Below are 14,752 nucleotides of genomic sequence, written 5' to 3' on the forward strand. Positions count from 1 at the left end.
CCGCGGCGGCGGGAATTTTCTCGCACTTTCTCAATGCGCTCCGCAAGCGAGCGATGTGTGAAAGTTACAGATCTTCTTCTTTTCTTCTTGTCCAGCTCCCCAAACAGCAGGCACAACTTCCAGAGGCCCCACAATAGGATCAAGCACTCTAGTAAGGGCAGAACTCACTCAGCAGAGTTCAGGGGGGAAGCTGGGGGTGAAGTCCTTTTGTTCCTGGGACTTCTTAACAGGAGGCCAGCTCTCCTCAGGCCCTTGGAGATCTCTTCAAGCAAGGGGACACAGCAACAGTAAAGTCCTTCCCCTCTCCTTGGCAGCAAAGCAACTGCAGGTCAGCCCACAAACACACAGCAGGACACTCCTTCCTCTTCAGCCTTCCAGCTTTGTCCTTGGCAGAGGTTCCTTCTTGATTCCAGGATGATCTAAATTCTTGGGATCAGGGTCCCACTACTTATACCCCAAAATCCTTTGTCCTCTGAGGGCAGAGGGGCCTTTGCCTAGTCCAAACTAGTTCTGGTCAGTCCTGGAGCACTTTGTTTACATGACTCCTTCTCTCCTTTCAGAGTGCAGGGCAGAGACATCAGATGCCCCACAGGAGGTGGAGCCAGCATTGTGGAGGAAAGGCACAGCCCTGGAGCACTCTGTTGACATGATTCCTTCTCTCCTTTCACAGTGCAGGGCAGAAACATCAGACGCACCACAGGGGGTGGAGCCAGCACTGTGGGGGGCAGGCACAGTCCTATTCAGGTCTCAACTCCTCCCTCCCATCTAGATGTAGATCGCTCTATTCACCACTGGGCGGACTCACCCTGTCTCCCGGAATTCCCCAGCCCTGTCACTCAAACTCCAGACGGGTAATACACAACCTAGCAGAGGCAGGTATGGATGGTTAGGCAAGAAAATACCTCTAACAATCTTAATGCTAAACTCCTGAAACTACTCCAATTTGGCCAGAGCCAATTGTTAGTATTATGCACAAGTTTTAATACAGTACAATACAATAGTCTTATTTATTTATATATTTATGGCTCTTATGTATTTGTAATGATAGAAGCAACTTAAACAGCAATAAAATGGAAGTTGTCCAAGGTAATTATCATCTGTTCAGATTTCTTTAAGGATTTTATTTATTACATTTTTGCTTTTCTCGCCTAACACTGTAAAAGATACAGGTATGCCCATAGGAGGATCTCCACCCCACTGTGTCACTGTGACCCAGCTATACTTAAAAAATGATAAATGATAACTCCCGATGAAGACAAAATATCTCAGGGGTTTCTTCTTTTCCTGTTAAGAGGTGACATAATTGTTTTGAATATAGTTGGTCAATGTTTGCAATAATCCAGATGTGCAAAAGAATGATCAAACTGAATATGCCTAGGTTAATTGATGGTTATTCAATGAATGAATTCGTGAAAAACATTTGCATCTGTCACTTTTTGCTCCCACTGCCCTTCCGGAGACATCAGCTTCTACAAATTACTTTTTAGAGCTGTCAAGATGGCTTGAAATCGGAGCTTGAGCTTGTGCAAGCATTTATTTGAATGTATTAACTGCGAGTTCAAGCATTCCAATGAAGACCTTCATGTTTTCTTTTTTGTCAGGACTTTCTTATGCACATTTGTAGTTCTTGGAATATTATTTAATTATTTAATGAGCCCGGGCAGGATTAGTGTTAAATATTTTATATATTTAGTTGATAGCATTAATAAAAAAAATCAAATGTTTTATTTGTAAATAAAATTAATTCAATTATATCAAAAATACCATCTACAGTAAAACTAATATTTTTATTATGTATGAAACATTATTAAAAGTGGGGGATAGAATCATTGAAAGTTATTTAAATTAAGTTTCGCAAAAAGTAATCTACATTCATTTTAACTTTTTAAAAGGTTATTACACTATGTCAAATTTAAATAAATGTATTATTTTTTGATAATTTTTAACACTAAATTACATCTAATTATATTTTGAAGTAACTTAAATGTTTACATTAGTTGAACTGTGTATCCTATGGGGTTTTATTTTACGCTCCTACTTCCATTTTGTTTTATGAAATGGTGTTGCAGCACCAGTAGTTGGCCATATGTGGAGCTGGGCCTACTACATCTCTGAGCTGAAGTATATTTACAGCTGCTTTGAGGTTTTTTTGGCTGTAGTAACTTTCAGTCCAGTTTGTGTTCAGAAATGCGCTTACTCTTTTGTGAATGGGTGCACACTCCTTTCTAAACTCCTCCTAAGTCCAACCTTAAACACCCATTTTGCAGTAAGTATTCATTATTTTCCAGCCACCCCTCTCTGTCCCTCCCACATTTACTACTCAAACATATATTATTACACCTTCCATTTGCATCAATTCACACAATGATGATCACACCTGGTGACCTGATTGAGCCTCCTCCTCATGCTGAAGTCAGATGCTTCTTGTGCACGCTCTGTGGCCATGCTCATGCCCACTCACTGTTTATCCACTTGTCAGATCGTTTGTTGGTGCGAATGCTTGTTTCTATTTTCTCTCCTGCTTTCATACACCGTTGCATATTGATCCCTCATTAATGTTGCATTACCGGTGGCTTGGAACGCCCCGCTAACAGGATGATTGCTTCTCACTTCACATGGAGCTGCCTTTAGGGGATCATGGGGGAGTGCTCTCAGGGGGTCTCCCTTCTGCTCCCAGCTTTGTAGCCCTGAGGGTAGCTGGTCTAGGAGCTCAAGGGGTATGCACCCAAAGACCAGCATTGGTGCGCAGTTGTACCCTGTTGCCAGTTGCGACAGACCGCTGTTTGGTTATTGGAGGCATTGGATTCTGTACCCCCTGTATTCTGTTTACTAGCTATTTTATCTGAGAGCTGGAGTTTTGCAATATATAGCTTCTAAGGGGAGAGAGTTTCCTTGTGTTGAATTAACGCCTTGCATGATATAACTCCTTCAAATATTGTGGATCTTGTGGAAGTTCTTCGGACATAGTACTTTGGGGTGGTGGCAGCAGCTTAATACGGCGGTCAAAGTGGTGTTTGGAGGAGGAGGGAAATGATTTTGGGGGCATGAAATTTATGGTGGTTCTTGCTTTTGTCCATTTCTATTCTGGTAAAGCCAATTAGAACTATTTTATAAGCATGTATCTGAGTTTATCGGGCGGTGAGTGAAGGAATGTCTCCCCAAAGGTAAAGAGGTTCTAAGACCCTAGCTCTATCCAAGCTAGTAAAAGGAGCAACATCTGTGCAGGAGACCGAAGATAATCAAAGGGTCTCTTCTGGGCTGGAGAACTCTATTCCCTTGGACGAGATGCATTCCAGTTCCCTGCAAGTAGATTGGGCTTCTGGTAACAGATCTACTACAATGCAACACTGGCTAAGACATTGGCCATTTCAATCAAGGAGGTTGTGAGGAAACACTTTAATAATATAGTTGTATAGGATCCTGCAAACACCGCCCCCTCAGCCTCCTCTTTATTTGGTCGTATGGAGTTGCAGACCTCGCAAGTGAGGGAGAGCTCTGACATGGCGGTGGGCAATGTGTTGATGGATCTCTGTCTATCTTCATCATGGTGCTTGGTCCCTCCTTCTCTTTTAAGTGTTGCGGTCTCCGAGGATGAGTCCGATGCAGTAGGGGGTATGAAGATTGTGAAGTGGACAGAGACATCAGTGGCCGGTGTGGATACTACTGTTGCAAAGGCAGCTACAAACATTGGTTGATCAGGTCAGTTTCCCCTTAGGGCAATGGGGTGTAATGTAATTTTGATGTGTCTATGTCAAATCTAGATTCCTCGCTCTCTGCTCCCTCCCCAATACTGGAATTTCTCTTACTTCTGCCAAAGATGCTACATGGCTTTCTGGAATTGTCAGTTACAGTAAACGAATATCTGAAATCTGAAGCTTGGATTTTACAGGAGATTCTACACAAAACTAAAATCAATCAATTCTTCAATGTCATCTCTTGTAAAGCCTGTGCCCCCCAAAATCACAAACCTCTGGAGGAGGGTTTGGTCAATCTAAGCAGAGGGTCAGGAAGTCCTTCAAATGTCTGTGTCTAATTGGCCATTGTTGGTAAAGGGATGGCATCATGGGTGGTTAGGGAACCAGAGCCTTCGGCACCCGAGGGCAAGGGAAATAAAATAAATATAAAAGGTGCTAGGAAGCTCCCCCGAGAGGATTGCAAGGCCCGCACAACCAAAACATTGGCAATGCCATTAAGATCAGAGTAAAAACAAGGAGATATACAAAAGTAAATTTAGGAATGGAGGGCAATAAGGTACAGAGGGAGAAGGCTCTAACAGTAGTGGACCTACACTTTCCAATGAGGCATTTTTAGAGGATTTCAACCCATTTAATGTCCTACAAGATCCCGTGGATGAAAATCTCTACAATTCTGTTGGTCCCAAAGGTTCTGCTTCACCGCAAAATAACTCATCAGGATCCGAGTCAGACTCATTTTGAACTCAAAGTTCCTTCACATGCTTGTTCTTTTTAAACTTCAATACTCTGCAAGCTTTTGGGTGACAGAGTGAGGGTACGTCTTCCTCAGAGATCATGTGGGGTCTCAAAGTTCTCCTCGCCTTTTGTTGTTAAAAAACTCTTTCAAAATGCAGTGAAATTGAATGATGGTGGCATCTGGAACTTAAACAGGATTGCTCCCATGCGCACCAAGATCCAAACTGAGTTGATTATTCAAAAAAAAAAATACCGATGGGTTGCCTGCTTTGTGTAGGAGTTCTCACGCAGGGAAAGTTCCAACAAAATTGCTTGATTTTGTTTTACATTAATATTTTCTTTGCTCTTGTTTTGTTCCTGCATTTCCTCCCTCTTTACCCCTCACCCTGCTGCGTACCATCTTTCTTCTTTTCTCGCGTAAAGAGGGAAGGTGTGTAAGGACCTGCGTGTCATCCTTTTCCGTGTATCCCTATGCTATAACCTGCATGTCATGTCATTCTGTTCTATGCTTCTCATTGAGTCTAGAGTTCCTCATTCTAGAGCCTTCATCTGGTTTGTGTTCCTCTAGAACTCAGTGAATTCAGTTGCTGCTGGCGTTGTGTGGATAGGACGTTTTACAAGTAGACACCTGCTGTTCCTGAATTCTCGCCTAGGTGCAAAACAAGGTTCCAAAATACCCTCTGCATCGTCGTCTACAACAGGCAAACGGGCGAAAGTGAATCCACCATCTCCTACTAACTCGTCATCTTTAATATCTATGGAACTCATCCTTGAAATTCGTGCTCTTAAACCACATATGGAGGAAACCAATACCCGACTGCAGAATCTGGAAGCTAATTGGTCGCTTACTGAACAGAGAGTTGGTGATCTAGAGAAACGTGTTGATTCTGTACAAGGACTTACAAATCAAGTTCCTCATATATCCAGGGAAATAGAGCATCTTAAACAGCAAATTGAAAATGTGGAAAATCGCAACAGGCGCAATAATTTACGCATTTATGGTCTGGCCGAAGGCCTTGAAGGCCCTAACCCAATCTCCTTTTTTCAATCTTTTTTGCCATCTCTTCTGGGCCTTCCGGATAATCCACCCTTGATTATTCAACGTGCACATCGTTTAGGTCATGCCTCTCGTTCCCTGTCACCCTCTACGAAGCCTAGAGGAGTTATTTTGTATTTTCTAGAGTACACTGACCTGCTTAAAGTCCTCCAGGCTGCCAAACAACGTGGAAAAATGTCTTGGAGTGGTTTTAACCTCTTTTTTGCTCAACACTATGCCAAAACAACTGGTGATCGGCGGAGAACATTTTTGGAAATGAAACCCGCGCTGCGTACTCTCAATGCTTGATACAGCTTGCTCCACCCTTGCCTCTTCAAAGTGACTTATAATAACATGACAACCAATTCTGAAGATCCTGCGCTCCTCCAACAATTTTTGGACATTTTTTGAGTGGAATCCATGAAAGTACCTCGGTCATGAAGTTTCACATATCCATTCTTGTTTCTGTTTGTTATTTGTTTTGTTCCTATGGGTGCTCCATCTCCCTCCTTCTGTAGTATGTAATCTTATGCTATATTGGTTGACTCTTTAACATTTTCTTTCTATTTTCTTTTTATTAGGTAACATTTTTTGTGGTCCATCAATGTTTTTTGCTCTCTGTCTCTGCACATTTCCTGGAAGTTGCTCCCTCTTCTTGCCGTCTCGTCCTGGAGTTTTTTCGTTCAGCGTTCCATCGCCCGTATGTGGCTCCACCATCCCCGTGTCCATCGTTTATCTGTGGTATGTTTTTGTTACAATACTTCTTCTTCAAACATTTCCCTCCTTTTACTCCTTTGTGTTATGTTCTTATCCTCTCTCTCTTTTCCTATATTCTCTCTTTTCACTCTATTTTTTGGTACATTTATCTATTTTCTATATTCTTCTGGCCCTATACCTCTCCTTCTCTATCTCACTGTTTTTTACTATTTCAAAATTTCTTGCTTCATTCTAACAACATTCCTCTATTTCTACTTTATTCTCCTCACTTACCATATGGTTTTTTATTCTTTTCCTAGGTATATACTCACTGTTTTTACAAAACTTTTTCGATATAAATTATAACTTTATATGTCATTAAATATATTAACTTGGAATGTTAAGGGTTTGGGTTCTCCCATTAAACGACAATGTGTTCTATCCCATCTAGCAAATTTAAAAGGAGATATTGTTTTATTGCAATAAATTCATATAAAGGATGCTGAAATTACTAAGCTACGTCGTAACTGGGTAGGCCATGTTTTTGCGTCTCCTGGCTTAGGGAATCATAACGGTGTTGCTATTCTCTGCCATAAGCGGTTGAATATCCAACTTATACACCGAGATAATGATTCTGATGGCAGATGGGTTGTAGTGTCTCTGTTAGTTAATAACATTCTTTCACTAATTTTCATTTGTATGCTCCTACTACACAAGACAAATTGTTTTGGCCTCAGATTCTCTCTTCAGTGAGGTAATGTACTGATGATTACCTTCTTCTAGGTGGTGACTGTAACATGATTTTGGATCCCATTTTAGATAGAAAGTCCAATTCCCGTTTCTCACCCTCCCCCATACACACTCAATTCACCTCCACTATATCTCAAAGATCTCTTGTTGACTCCTGGAGACTTTGCCACACTACAAGAATACACATACTACTCACCTGCTCACTCATCCCAATCCCAGATAGACTATCTCTTCATATCCAAAGTCTTGACTCAACACATTACCCACTCAGACATTGGCTCTATTTTAATCTCTGACCATGCCCCGGTTTCCTTAAGTTTGGACTTACTCCCCCGCATAAAGGGTGCTAGGAGGTGGAGATTTAACAATTCTCTCTATTAGACTCCAATTTCACATCAACCTTCCATGATTTTGCATCCCTATTTTTTATAAAGAATGAGTCTCCTCAGACTTCCCCTCAATTGTTATGAGACACCTTTAAAGCTGCTTCTAGAGATTTTATTATTTCATTTGTTGCTCAAAAGAGACGTGCTTACTCTCACTCCATACAATTACTTAATAAGCAAATTAAACAATTGGAACATTTGTATTATTTATCTAAATCTCAATTTGACTTAGATAGACTTCTTAAGGCCAAATTTTCTTTCAACAAACTTTCCACAGAATCAGCAAATTTATATCTCCTTAAATCTAGTGCTAAATATTATAGTGCGCAAAATAAAGCTGGCAATCTTCTTGCTAATTATCTTAAAGTCAAAAAAGAACGCACTAAAATTGAATCTATTGTAACTGCATCTAACACTATGATCCATAAAGATGAAGATATTCTCACTGAATTCACTGACTTTTATCAAAAGCTCTATACGCCAGAATCCCCTCCTCTATTATCTGACATCGATCATTACCTGTCATCCATTCCCTCACCTTCTTTACCAGAGGTAGATTTCTCCTCTTTTGAGGCTGACATCTCCCCTTAGATAGACTTCTTAAGGCCAAATTTTCTTTCAACAAACTTTCCACAGAATCAGCAAATTTATATCTCCTTAAATCTAGTGCTAAATATTATAGTGCGCAAAATAAAGCTGGCAATCTTCTTGCTAATTATCTTAAAGTCAAAAAAGAACGCACTAAAATTGAATCTATTGTAACTGCATCTAACACTATGATCCATAAAGATGAAGATATTCTCACTGAATTCACTGACTTTTATCAAAAGCTCTATACGCCAGAATCCCCTCCTCTATTATCTGACATCGATCATTACCTGTCATCCATTCCCTCACCTTCTTTACCAGAGGTAGATTTCTCCTCTTTTGAGGCTGACATCTCCCCTTACTCAAAAAAGGGAAAGCTCCCAGGCCGGATGGTTTCACAATAGAATTTTATTTACATTTTTCCAAATTACTCGTCCCTAAACTCCATCAATTATTTTCATTTTTTATTGCATCCAAGATATCTGAGGGCTCCTTTCAGGAAGCTTTGATTTGTCTCCTTCCCAAAGAAAACAAAGATCACTCTTTATGTAAGAATTATAGACCTATTTCTTTAATCAACCTGGATTATAACATTTTTGTGAAAATTCTTGCACTCCGTTTGGACAAAATTCTACCAAAACTGATTGGTAAAGAACAAAGTGGTTTTATCAAGGGCTGTCATCTTTCTGACAATACCTGACTCTTTTTTAATGTTCTCAGTAAATCCCATTCTTATCAACATTCATTAACTGCGGTTGCATTAGATGCCGAAAAGGCTTTTGACAGGGTTACCTGGCAATTTATATTCTCCACTCTTGTTTGGTTTGGTTTTGGTCCGAAATTTCTTTCTTATATCTCATTACTGTACTCTTTTCTTAGATCGTTTATCTTAGCCAACTGCCTTATTTCTTCCTCTTTTCCTCTTTTTAGAGGTGTCCGACAAGGTTGTCCTCTCTCTCCTCTCCTCTTTATTTTAGCATTGGAACCTTTCCTTACAAACATTTGAATGAATAAAGATATTACTGGTTTTCCTTATGGAGATAAGCATCTGAAACTCTCTGCTTATGCAGATGATATTCTCTTATTCATTTCTAATCCTCAGACTTCTATTCCAACTTTTCTATCAGAAGTCTCAGCTTTTGCATTGGTATCAGGTTATAAACTTAATGTTGATAAATGTGAAATTCTTCCTCTAAATAAGTTTTGTTTTCATACTGACTTCTTGGCTTCATCTTTTCATTGGAGCCCGACTAAGATTAAATACTTAGGATTATGGTTCACCCCCTCGATTAAAGACACTGGAACACTGAATCTAAAAAACCTGCAAACAACTTTGATTAACTCTACATCTCATTGGCATCCCTTGTTCTTATCCTGATGGGGAAGATTAGATTCTATTAAAATGATGTTAGTCCCAATAATTTAATTTTTCCTCACCAATCTCCCATTTAATATTCCTAAATCCTGTTATAAAAATATCTACTCTATTCTATCAAACTTTTTATGGCAAAACAAAAAAGCTAGGATGTCTTTCTCTAAACTTAAATGTCTTAAACACTTGGGTGGAGTCAGTTTTCCAGATTTCTCCTTATACCACACCTCATTTTTTCTCACACATTCTGTTTCTTTACTATCTGATCGAAGATCGGATCCTGCCCTCTGCCACTATGGGTAGAAGTCGAATCCTCCTTTTTCCACCCTTTCACTATTGAAGAATTTGTGACCTTATCCCATATTCCACACAAATGTTCTCTTCCCATTCTTAAAAATTCCCGCAAAACATTCTTTCCTCTTTTTCTAGCTGGTCTAGATGACCGCTCACGATTTTTACACTCCCCTATTTGGTATAATCCGCTTATTAAAATCAAGAATAAAACCCTTTTTTGGCAAGAGTGAATGAATGAATGAACTCAGATTTTTAAAGCGCACGTAGCTGCCCTGAGGCGTCCAAGCGCTAAGCATACCAACTGAGGTTAGGGTTAAGAGGAGGCAGATTCAGCTCCACAGTTATGTAGTGAACAGGAGTGTTTTAAGCTGTTTGCGGAAGGAGAGAATATCAGGATTAGATCTAAGATGCTGGGGCAGAGCGTTCCACCTCTTAGCTACATTGTAAGAGAAGGAGCGGCCTCCAGACCTAGATTTCATTATTGGCGGCACAATGGCTAGATTCGCAGTGGTGGAGCGCAACTGTCTTGTGGGGAGATAGGGTGTGATGAGAGGGAGATTAATTGCCGGGCCTAGAGACCAGAAAGTCTGGTGAGCAATGCAGAGTGATTTAAAGTTTACTCTTTCCTTTATAGGGAGCCAGTGCAGTGTCCTCAGTCCGGGTTTTACTGATGATCTGCGGGGGATTTGTAAGAGAGTTCTGGCTGCACAGTTCTGTATTAGTTGCAGTTTGCGCAAGGTGAAGTCAGGAGCTCCAAGATACAAGGCATTTCCGTAGTCCAGCCGCGATTGGATCAGGCCCAGAACCACGATTTTCCTTGCTTCAAAGGGGAGAAGAGGCAGGATCTTCCTGATAACTCTCAGGATGCCGAAGCAAGTGGCAGATAGTTTTGTTGCCTGTTGATCGAAAGACAGGGACCTGTCAAGCCAGACGCCCAGGCTCCTAATGGCGACTTTGGGAGCAGGGGCAGGACCTAAGCTGGGAGGCCAGAGAGTGTCTATGGTGGATGGTACGGTATGACCCAGGAGCATGAGCTCAGTCTTGTCTCCATTGAGTTTGAGACAAGACTTGGTCATCCAGCTCTTGACCATCTCCATACAGCCGGCGAGATCTACATTAGCTGAGGGTCCGCCTGCCTGTGCCAGGGAGATCACCAGCTGGGTATCGTCCGCGTAGGTAACGATCTTAATACCATATGGGCGGACGATCTCAGCCAGTGGCCTCATGTAGACGTTAAATAACGTCGGGCTTAACGATGATCCCTGCGGGACTCCACACCTCAGAGGCTTGCTAGAGGAGGTGACATTACCTTCATATACCTGGAAAGATCTGTCACTCAGGAAGGACCTGAACCACTTCAGAGCCTTGTCATATATTCCGATGTCCTGGAGGCGCTGCAGGAGGATACCGTGGTTCACGGTATCAAACGCCGCGCTCAGATCGAGGAGGATGATTGCCACAGATCCTCCCCGATCTAAGATTCTCCTGGACTCCTCTGTGACTGCCAGCAGTGCCGTCTCAGTCCCGTGCTTGGGGCGGAAACCAGTTTGGGAGGGATCGAGCAGATGGTGTTGCTCGAGAAAGGTTGTTAATATGCTGTTTATGTGTTTCTCCAGGATTTTGGCTGCCCAAGGCAGCAAGGAAATCGGGCGAAGGTTGTTAAGGTTCTTGGTGTCAAGGTTAGGTTTTTTGACCAGAGCCCTTACCATGGCCTGCTTCCACTTTACTGGTACTGTGCAGGTAGAGATCGAGGTATTAAGTACTCTAAGCAGTGTGGGAAGAATGGTTTGAATGGCAGAGACTAGGACATGTGGGGGTGCTGGATCTCTGGGGGAGCCTGACTTCACTTGGTGCATGAGGGAAGTAAGAAGACCCACCTGTAGCTGGGGGAATTCCGCCAGCACCGGAGGGTGGTTGGATGTATGTTCTTGAGGGGGACATGGGGCTGCTTTAGTCAGAGCGGTCTGTTCTGTAGATGGAAAGGAAGAGTAGATAAGATTGATTTTCTGGGAGAAAAAATTGGCCACATCTTCACAACGGAGCTGCGGATTCTCAGTTATAGGAGGGGGTGTGGGGAGGGTGGTGAGGCTTTTTACTATTTTATAGATCTCTTTCGAGCTGGAACTGGAGTGGAAAGTTCTTGGCCTTAATTGGTACTTGTCTCCCCTTTTCTGAACTTCAAACCCGCTTTTCTCTGCCCGTGTCATTTTACCACAAATATAAGTTATTGAGTACTGTTGTTCAAAACAGTTATGACGCCTGCACGCTTTCCATTTTGCATGACAATCCTTCTCCCCTTACTCTCCCCTTCTTACTCTCTTCAGTCTCTGCATCCCAAATTTACAAAAAATGACGTGACACCTCCAGTTCCCGGGATAAATCTAAAGTAGAAAAGGATTGGGAATTGGACTTAGAAGAGTCGTTTTCTATTTCTACCTGGCATAAAATTTGGTCCAAAATAAGGAAATATTCTAGAGCAGCAAACACAACTCAAACATTATTTTTTATATATAATAGGCTTTTGATTACTCCTGCCAAATTACATAAAATTGACTCCTCTATTCCCCCTACCTGCTGGTCCTGCTTGGCAGAGGTAGCAGATCTTAAACATATGCTTTTTACCTGCCCAAAGATTCACATTTTCTGGGCTAGAGTGTGGCAGCAAATTAATAAAATTTTCTCTACACAATTCCCTTTTTCTCTTTCACATATTTTTCTAGGCAGTCTTTCTGACATACGATCCTCCTCCGATATTAGTGCATCCATTGTTGATTTACTTATAGCTGTAGCGTTCCAACAAATTACTAAGTCTTGGAAAGATACCTCAAGAGTTTCCTTTCAAGCTTGGTGGTACGGTGTTTGTTATAATCATACATTAGACAGGGCTTACGTTTACCCTATTACGCTTGCTATTAAACAAGATTTATTATGGTTACCCATTACCAATTTCTTGACCATATCTGCTCAGTCTGTACCCTTACATACCCCTTGCATTGAAGAAGTTACCAAACCTCTTTGAAGTAAATAATGATTGTTCATTATCTATTATATTATATTTCTTGGTGATTGTATAGGTTTTTTAATAGAGGGTTTTCTGTCTATACCAATTTTTACATTTTAAATGACAAAATGTTGTTTTACCATTGTTGCATTCTTCCCTTCCCCTTTTCCTCCCCCTTTTCTTCATTTTTTGTCTCCTTCCCCTGTTTATGATATTTTTGCACTGCGTTCTATTTAGAGATTGTAATATTTTGTCAATATGTGCATTTTGACATTCAATAAATTATGTTTTCAAACTTAAAAAAGAATAGAAAGGTTGTTGAGAAAACTTCACGTTTGACTGGTAGAAATATTGTTCTGTCCTGTTTAGTTACCTCTCAGTATATAGCTCCACTAGCCTATACAGTGAGTACTCAAGCTGATCCGGAATTGGAGTAGAAGTCGTCCTATGACTGATATAGATATCTTAAATCCCCACATGTGTACCTGGGTGTTGTCTGTAAGAGGAAAAAGGCAAATAAAGGAAAAACCTTTGAATAGATCTAAGCTATTGAAGGCCATTTCAAATTGTAAGGTATTGGAGGTGATTACATCAAGAGATATATATCAAGAGGGTTTAAGGAAATCCGTATCTGTGGAATAAGCTGCGGAATATGGATATTCCATGGAGCCTTCTTGTTATCCTACAAGAACTACATCGTGAGATTTGGGCTCGAGTGGTATTAGATTTAAGTATGGCTTTATCAAAAAGAATCCCACTCGAAAATAGGCTGAGACAGGCTTGTAGCCTTGCTCCTATGCTGTTTTCTCTATTTCTTGCGAATTTGCATTAAGCTCTCTCTGATTCGAAATTATTCTTTCCAAAAATGGGGAGACATATCTCTTGTCTTCTCTATGCAGATGACCTGCCGATTTTTTACCTGACCCAGGTGGGATTCCAAAGGAAATTGCAGCCGTTCAGTTTGTTTTTAGTGGCAAATAAACTTAAGGTTAATTTGAATAAGATAAAAATAATACATTTTGGGATGAATTCCAAACCGAATGAGTGGCCACTGGGAGAAAATGTTGTGGAAGTGGTAACCTTCTATAAGTTTTTAGGGATGACGTTTAATAAGAATTTAAAATGGGCCCTCCATAGACAAATAACGGATGCATGGGCAGTATCCACAACCGGAGGGCTTGTAAAATTTACAAATGCTTTTGGAGGGCCGTCTATGACCCTGATAATAGCCTAGAAGGCATTTGTATCTACACGATGTCTATACGAAGCAGAAGTTTTGTGTCTCAGCTCCGATGTAAAGTGGGATAAATGTGAAGGTACATGTCTGAAAAAATTGCTAGGAGGGTGTTAGACCTGTCAGCCCTTTGGGTGGTCCCTCCTCATCATTATTTATTTTGTCCCACTTCTGCCTCAAACCCTGTTATAATTTTTCCTTTTTGGGAACCACCAGACTTTTTAGTGTTGATGCAGGGTCAGGGAGCCATTTTCCATACCCTTGGAACTTCTGTCTGAGGGCCTGAGACACAAAATGGTGGCCACCCATTGTCACCTGTGACATCACCAGAACCCACTGGAGGTTTCCAGAACATTCTAGAACCCTGTGACAGAGGGAGGCAGTTTAGAATGTTGGGAGGCCATCTCAGAGTGGCAGTTGGCAACTGACTGGAGAAGAGAGAGGACAGAAAAAGAAGGAGGTCGGAGTAAGGCAGCAGGGGTGGAAACCAGTGCTTGGAGTGGGGTCCAGAAACCCACCCTTGATGCTAGTCCCTACTGACCAAGCCCAGCCTAGAGCCCTGTGTGGGACCAAGTACAGAAAAACCATCTTAAGGAACTGAACATTTGGAACAGGCCTTAAAGAAGAAGAACAGCAAGCTACTGACCTGTTCAGCAGTGTCCTCCTGGAGTCCTGACGTCGAGAAGCCTGGAGACCTGGGGCCGGAGGTAGAGAAGCGGCGCTGACAGAAAGCAGACGTCGTACCCGGAGCCGCCAGAGGTCGAGTGAGGGCGCCGACGGAGGTCGTGGAGAGTCACCGGAGGTCGAGTAAGGAGTAACCCGAGGTCGAGTGAGGGCGCCGACGGAGGTCGTGGAGAGGCGCCGGAGGTCGAGTCGGGAGTCACCTGAGGTCGAGGTGAGGCGTCGACGGGAGAGTGAAGTCCGCCCACCGGAGTCGCCGGAAACTGAGGTGAAGCGCGCCGGAG

This window comes from Triturus cristatus, chromosome 3_1, assembly GCF_964204655.1.
Source record: "Triturus cristatus chromosome 3_1, aTriCri1.1, whole genome shotgun sequence".
Classification (NCBI taxonomy): Eukaryota; Metazoa; Chordata; class Amphibia; order Caudata; family Salamandridae; genus Triturus; species Triturus cristatus.